Below are 8,848 nucleotides of genomic sequence, written 5' to 3' on the forward strand. Positions count from 1 at the left end.
TCTTTTGTACTTGAAACTCAGGGTCACTCCTGCATTTTGCACTAAATAATCATCTTCACACATTTCCCTTTGCCTCTTTTGGATTTTAATATTTGAAAATGGGCAACAGCCTTTATTCTACAAAGGTGGTGATTTACTACTCATAGCTCAACTCCCAAAGTGTGAGAGAGTACAGAACTCATGTAAACAGGGACAGCTTCTTGCTGTGATAATTTCAGCTAGCACTAATACTCAGTACTTTCCAATCCTCAAGAAATAAAACAAGGGCACTAGGTGAAAATCCTATATGTGCCTAAATTCTGCAAAAATTCAGTCTTAATGGAATGCACTGGACACAACCACCACCCAATATATCCACTCTTGAAGCAGATTTTAAATGAAGTGAAAGCATAATATCGTATATTTAAATTGTATTTTCCAGTTTAAAAAATGCTTTAACATAGCTCATTTGGTCCCCACATTAGTCATTAGCCCATTTTACAGATTAAGATACTGAGAAAAGGTCTTGTCACGGCTTTCCAGAAAAGACTAAAACCATTCCTGTTGGGAAGTGGGATATTTTTGTCACCATCTCAGTTTAAGCAACATTTATGGCTACAAGGCAAAGAAGAATACCCAGGGCACTGGAAGTCAACAGACCTGATTTCAAGTTCTGGTTTGGCCGCTTACCAGCTATGTCACCTTGGGCAAGTTACCTAACCCACTTGAAACTCAGATTTTTCACCTACAAAAAATAGAGCTAGTAATAAATTCCCTCTCTGGGTTGTTCTAATAGTTAAATAAAATGATGTAAGTAACAGGCCTTGCTTTGATGGCTGGCACTCAGTAACCACGCAGAAAAGGGTGCTTTGTAACAAAACTACACAGTGCCACCTGCTCTTCCTAATTAACATCCCTCATAAACACACCCAAATGAAATAACAAACCAAGTAAGATTCCATCTCTGTCCCTAGGAAGGAAAATTCTAAAATCCATTCTAAAATCAGCCACACTGTTCCTATATCTTTTATAATAACTAAGTCTTTACTCCAAGGGATTTACAAAAGCATGTGTCCCTTAGACTAGACACAGAGAGGAGGATTTAGGAAATGAGCCACCTCCTAGGGCAATTTCCTTCACAATTTCCTTTGCATCTTTGACCTACACAGAGAAGCTTTCTTATTCCTCTTTACCATTGATTAATGGCATATTTTTCAGGTGATTTGCAAGCCTTTAACTCACTATACCCTGACTGAAGCATGACAAAACCATAATCGTTGATGTATCCATCAGGCACATTTCACTCACCTAACCTGGGAAACAGATACCATCTTCATCAAAAGAAAATTGCTTCATGCTCTTGGGTAATGCACGCCTAGTTCCAGGCGTCCTTCTTCCCTTCCTGCCCCTGCTTAGACACCAGGCAAATGGGATTCCTTCACGGAGGGCTTGGAGGGAATCCAATTCAAAGACATAAAATTGGCAGTTTTTTCATCTTTCAAAGGCCTTTTCAATATGAATACTGCTACAGTCAGACTTGCTTTGATTCTCACAAAGCGTTGCCTCACCTCCAAGACTGTTGCTAGGATATAGGGGATATCACAACTCCTGAATACACAGGCGGAAGGAAAAGATTTTCCTCCTCCTTACAAATGTCAGTCCAATTCTTGCTCTGCTTTTCTTCAAGGCCAAACTCAGGACAAAGAATAGGATTACCAGGATGAAGTATTCAAAATAAAAGTCAGAAACCAGAGAGACCAGCGGCTGACTGGGAACGGGGGTGGGGAAGGCCCTGTGGGAGAGAAAGTTTTGCTTGCTACAGTGATCAGATGACTCACCAGATATGGACCGGATCCAGAATTAGCCACCGTGACTTTGTATGTGGGGGGTGGGGGGGGGGGGGCGGGGCGGGGGGTGTACATACCTCTGTGTATAACACAAAGAAGGGTATTAGAAATCAACCATCAACCAGAGACTGAAATGTCCCCATTATTTCCTCTCTAAAGGCCTAATGCCCTCTCTAAAGTCAATAGATCAGAGAAGGGAGCATTAGGATTTATTAAGCTTGAGGCCTTATTAATATGCAAATATGACATCTGGAAGGGTTAGCAAATTACCCACTGTGGTAGTTTTAAAATACATTCATAAATTCTTTTATATTCTTCCCTGCAAAATGTGGAGCCCAGTTCCCCTTCTCTTAAATGTGGACTGTATTTAGCGACTCATTTCCAGCTAAAAGAATGTGGTAGAAGTGACAGTGAAACTGAGTGACTTCTGAGATTAGAACATAAAAGGTGGTGTGGTTTCCTCTTATTTCTTTGTGTCACCTGCTCTGAGGGAAACTGGCTGCCATGCCATGAGGGCATTTGAGCAGCTCCATGAATAAACTTAAAAGGAGAGGGACTGAGGCCTCCGGCTAATAGCCATATAAGTAAGCCATCTTGGAAGCTGGTCCTCCAACTGCCTTCAGGTCTTGAACTGACTGAAGCCCCAGCCGATATCTTAACTATAACCTCATAAGAGACCCCAAGCTAGAATCATTTGACCAAAGTCCTCCCAAATTCCTGACCCAAGGAAACTAGAGATCATAAATGTTTGTTGTTTTAAGACACTCGGTCTGGGTTAGTTTGTTTTGTAGCAAGAGTTATCTAATTCAGTCACCTTTCCTCCACAAATGCATTAGTTCAGATTAGCTAGCCGTCCAGTCACGGAAGAAATCAGGCCTGGGACTAAAGTATTTTAAAGAGAGGGAAAAGTCAGATATTTTAGATCGTTTAGAGGCCAACACATGCTGACAGAGATGACAAGCCAGGGTAGTCGTAGAGTACCATGGGAAATCTTATGACATCGGAGCCAGGAGGGCCCAAAAGGAGATGGGAGGAATCCAGAGAGGAGCTCTGACTTTTGTTTTAATGTTACACAGAATTTGCCTCTCAGTTATCACAGTAGAAGCCCACCTTCTGCTTCTACAAGATGAGACTTACCTGCACCCAATGAGGCAAGGCCACAAGCACCAACAACCATCTATACAGAAAACCAGAAGCAGGAAGATGGATCATGGTCAAGAAAGGCCTGAATATTCCCAGTTTAACCACTCTAAGATTAAAGCAGTGACATTTTGAAGAACACAATGATTTCACAAAGACCATGCACCACATGAGTTTAAACAACTAGACTAGTCAGAGCAAACAAAACAAGTTTCCTACTGCAGCAATTCCCAAACCTGGATATACATTGACGTTGGAGGAACTTTGGGGAAATGCAGATTCCTTGGCCCCACTCCAGAATCGATGAAATCAAGAACCTCTGGGAGTCAGAAGATGCTGTGTCAGTGACTTTAGTCACACAATTACCTCACTGACCTCAGATTCCTCATTTACAAAGATGGCATCTTTGTGACCATTGTCCTGGGAACTGGAGTGATATTCCAATAGCGCAGGCTCCTCTCACAGAAGGCCATCCATAAATTATAGCCCTGAGAAGTCATTAAGAGCTTCTAGCAGACATTTGCAAAAGCATTCCCAGTTTTTAAGTATTCATAGCAGAAAAACACAGGAATGAAATATACTAATATGTTGATTACAGTCATTGTTGGATAGTGGGGTTTTAGGTAATTCAGCATGCTTTTTTAGTTTTATCCTCTTTCCTTTTTTTTTTCAAACAATGCCATGTAACATGTATAATAAGAAAACAGTGTTGTTGTGTATTTTTTAGGAAATGGAGGGAGAAAAGTGGGAGGTGGTAGTACCAGACCCAAGAGGCTGGAGAGGCCTAAAGACAACTGGATCCAGGCAATCCTGCCACAGAGGAGCTAGGATCACAAAGCAAGGAGCCACTTGGCAGCTGAAAACACTGGAACAGAAAGAGGACAGAGTACCCAGGTCTTTCCTTTCCTCCGAACCTCCGATTTCCTATCCCATTATCCCTTTGGCTTGCTTACCCTGACTATGCTGAGCAAGAGCCTGGGAAGGAGGGCAAAGAATCAGTCAGAGAGAAATGGCCAGCACCATCACTTTTCATAATTATTCTCCAATTTATCTTTCAACATTTGGGAGCATAGAGAGGGATAAGCCCACACAATCCCACAGTGCTCCTGGCACCACCACACTAGAAAGAGAATGCAGTTTTAAAGCTCTGTCAATACCACCGAGTTGGATTGCATAAGTTCATTTTTTATGGAAAGGCCCTAAAGGCACCAAAACCAGAGGTGGGAGGAAAGAGTACAATTCACAAAATGAGCTGTATTGCTCATTCGAAATGTTTTATACTTAGGTTTGGGTACTTAGGCCTATTCATAAGATTTATAAACAGAGAGTTCTTGTGGATAAGGTTTCATCACTTGTTTGCAACAGGAAAAAGACAGTTACACAAGGTCAGGTTTTCCAGGGAGATCATCACTTTCTTCATTGTCTCTGTCCTTTGTGTAATCAGGCAGTGCTCTGAAACATGGAGACCCCATTACAACAACAATAATAATCCATTTGAAAGAAGAAGTGATCAAATACTCACCAAACCAAATAAGAATGTGCATGCTGCTGCTGCTGCTGCAAAATCGCTCCAGTCATGTCTGACTCTGTGCGACCCCATAGATGGCAGTCCACCAGGCTTTTGTAATTGTAAAAGTTCTGAAAGAGAGGTATAATCTGTTTCTCCAGTACCTAGCCACACACTTCACCTTCAAACACAACACGAGGTCTCATCAAGTTTTACAAAATACTCTGTGAGTTAACCAGGTTTCAATTTTAATTCTCTTTATACACATCTCCCATTCATTTATTAGATTTGTTTAAACTGCAGTCTTTGCTAAAAGCCAGTACACAAACACAATAAAAATTTTCATTAAAATATTTAAAACCCAGAACAGCAGCAATAACACCAAAACTAAGTGCTAACAGCCTACAACAGCAAATCTCAAGAGGCCCTTCCACCATGCAGCACTCCTGAAAGAGGCAGCGCTTCACACTTTGTCCTAAAAGTTATTAAGCCTGGACTCTCAAAGGGGTAAGGTAAGAAGAGTTCCCCAAATACGGAATGGTTCAAAGAAAAGACCTGAAAGCCTTTTACTCCCTCCTCCCTATTTTCTTTATAATGGATAGTTGAGTGGATGGATGAATGGATGGATAGATCAATCAATCGATCAATTGATCTAGTGTTAGTCACTCAGTCATGTCTGACTCTTTGTGACCCCAAGGACTGTAACTCGCCAGGCTCCTCTGTCCATGGAATTCTCCAGGCAAGAATACTGGAGTGAGTTGCCATTCTCTTCTCCAGAGGATCTTCCCAACCTAGGGATCGAACCCAAATCTCTCACATTGCAGGTAGATTCTTTACCGTTTGAGTCACCAGGGAAATAGATAGATGGATAGATAGATAGATAGATAGATAGACAGATAAAATGACTGCATGGAGTTGAGCCTGCTGTGAATATGCTTAGCAAGTTACAGTCTTGGAGGCCTGAAGAGGGTCAGGAACTGCTGCTACCCCAGGAAAGGTAGAGGGTCAACTTAGTACCAACAGATGGAGTCACTTGCATATATATACATTGCCTGTACACACTCCTGTCTAACAAATTCATTAAAGTAAGAATTAAATGCCTGCGGTACACCAGACATAATTATGTTCCCCAAACTAAACCCAGAAAAACAAGAAAATGATTTGATATAAAGAGTAGATTTTTGAAATGAGAACTGCTCTGGGAAACATTGGCCTTGAGTAGCGAGCACAAGCTGAGAAAGCTAGCCCATGAGTCCTGAGGATATGGCTCTCTTCCAGGATTCTGCCTATGACACCCTGCCCCCATGGGCCTTTTCCCAAAAAGTCTAGCATTGCCTGAAATCTATTTTACAGGGGTAGTTCCACAACACGCAATAAAAACCTCAAATTGCTAGCACACCTGGGAAAGGTAACGTTCTTACCTTGATTTCACACGAAGTCTAAATAGCTGCTTTCTTGAAAGTGGTTTTGATGTGAGGGTAAAGGTTGAGTGATAACAGGGAGGAAACATAAGACAAGGATCCTGTGTACCTGAAAAGGAGATCCCCTGTGAAGGAATAAGGCAAAAAGAATGTCTGAAATAAAATTCTTTTATGCCACAGTTTAGCCTGGGGAAGAACAACTTCTCTTGCTCATTTTTATATTCACCAACACACATCATAGCAACTATCTCAATGATCCCACCCTATGACACCTAAAGTCAACCCTTGGATGGTGACCGAGGCAGATTCCAGAGCCCGGTGTCATGAACTCATAGTGAGAGCAGTATGCTTCCTGTTCTGCAACTAGGGAGACAGCCTCTGTAACATGAGATGGAAAGGGCTGTTGGCAAAAAGAGCAGAGAAATCCACGTTCCTTCAAATTATTTGTTGGCTTTTTAAGGAAACCTTTTCCGTGTTTTGTATTGGGGTTTGGTGTTTCCAGATCTACAATGCAGTTGTTAGTTTCATTGTAATAAAGTTTCTGTTAGAGTTCCTATAATAGCTATCATTTAATCTTCCCAGTGATCCCATAAGCGCATGCATTCTGAGTCACTTCAGTTATGTCCGACTCTCTGTGATGCCATGGACTGTAGCCTACCAGGCTCCTCTGTCCACAAGATTCTCCAGGCAAGAATACTGGAGTGGGTTGCCTTTTCCTTTTCCAGGTGATTTTCCCCACCTAGAGATCAAACCTGCGTCTCTTGCATTGTAGGTGGATTCTTTTACCGCTGAGCCACGAAGAAAGCCTCCTGATCCCATAAGTAAGATACTATAATTGTATTTATGAGGAAAGTACCACAACTTACCCAAGGTCACAAAGCCAATTGCAGGTGACAAAATTTGAACCCAGATCTGCCTCCACTTTTGAAACCACTGAGCTCCTGAGAACAAACATTCTTAGGATATAAATCATCTGTATCTCAAAATACTTAAAAAATAGTTTTCTTAATATTGAGTACTCCATAAACAAACATAATAAAATTCACAAAATGGTTCTTTTTTACATTGTTCTCTATCTCCCTCCCCTGCTCTTACTGGACTTCTCTTTCACTTTTTCTCCCTCCCTGGCATTTCTATATACCCATCTCTTCCTTCTACCTTCTGCCCTTTTCTTTCCTTTCCCTGACATTTCTTCCCTTTCTTTACATGTGCTATAAAGAAACATGTTCTCAAGCATGTTTTATGCCATATGTTCTCAAGGCAGAGATAATTAGGCTAATAGATTTGACTTGACAAAAACTCCAAAAATCTTTCTCAATCAAGATTCTTTGTTGGAATCACAGAACAATTCTCTTCCCAATTCTCCCAAGAATGGTACATAGAAAGTATTATATACAATAGATAACCAACAAAGACCCACTGCATAGCATAGCAAACTCTCTTCGATATTCTATGAGAACCTATATGAGAAAAGAACCTGAAAAATAATGAATATATGTATATGTATTATATAACAGAATCACTTTACTATATGCCTGAAACTAACACAATGTTGTAAATCAACTATACGCCAATAAATTTTTTAAAACAGAAATTAAACGTAAGACTACAATATTATCCACCAGAAAAGATAGTATTATTCTAAATGCATGAATGATAAGTTCATTCATCACAGAGTGGATGCTGAACTCTTTCACAGAACTTTGAGAAAGGGATACCCCTGTACCTAGATAGTAAGACATTAGAAGAAAATAATGGGTTTTGCCACTCATAAACATATACTCTATGGGTACTAAGAAGTCAAACATGAAACAAATAGCAAACAAAAGGGACTAAAATATGAGGAAGTGAAAACATGTGTTAGACTTAGGAGTAAACCCAAATAGTAGGGGAATTCAGTCATGCTCATGTACCAACTTTTGTGACATATACACGTACCACCTGTACTTTTGTTTATTTAACATTTTCTTTAAATATTTTCATTTTTTCTTTTCACATTTCTCTTTGTTTAAAAGGGAGTAATGTTAAAAAAATATACCAGTACCCAGCTAAGCCTATCTCCTTTATATAACTGGAAAAATGGAAGGAGAATTGGAAAAAGAACTCTACGTGATTCAGTTTTATGAAATGTAGGGTCCTGTTGTTGTTCAGTCGCCCAATTACCTTACTGGTCTCAGATTCCTCGTCTACAAAAATGGGGCTTTTATGACCATTGTCCTGGGAACTGGACTGATATTCCAATAGCGCAGACTCTTCACACAGAAGCCCATCCATAAATTATAGCCCTGAGAAGTCATTAAGAACTTCTAGCAGATGTTTGCAAAAGCATTCCCAGTTTTTAAGTATTCATAGCAGAAAAACACAGGAATGAAATATACTAATATGTTGATTACAGTCATTGATGGATAGTGGGATTTCAGGTAATTCAGCAGGTTTTTTTAGTTTCATTTTCTTTCCTTTTTTTTTTTTTTTTGGTCTGTGTCTGACTTTTTGCAACCCCATGGACTCATGGACTCATGGACTACAGCGTGCCAGGCCTCTCCTTTGCCATCTCCCAAAGTTTGCCCAAGTTCGTGTTCATTGCACCGGTGATGCTATCTAACCATCTCATCCTCTGATGCTCTCTTCTCTTTCTTCCCTCAATCTTTCCCAGCATCAGGGACTTTTCCAACGAGTCAGCTGTTCGCATTAGATGACCAAAATACTGGAGTTTCAACTTTAGCCTCAGTCCTTCCAATGAGTACTCAGCGTTGATGTCCCTTCAGATTGACTAGTTTGATCTCCTTGCTGTCCAAGGGACCCTCAGAAGTCTTCTTCAGCATGATAGTTTGAAGGTATCAGTTCTTCAGAACTTTGCCTTCTTTACAGTGCAGCTCTCACAACTGTATGTGACCCCTGGGAAGACCATAGCCTTGACTATACAGACCTTTGTTGGCAGAGTAATGTCTCTGCTT

This window comes from Muntiacus reevesi, chromosome 3 (assembly GCF_963930625.1).
Source record: "Muntiacus reevesi chromosome 3, mMunRee1.1, whole genome shotgun sequence".
Lineage (NCBI taxonomy): Eukaryota > Metazoa > Chordata > Mammalia > Artiodactyla > Cervidae > Muntiacus > Muntiacus reevesi.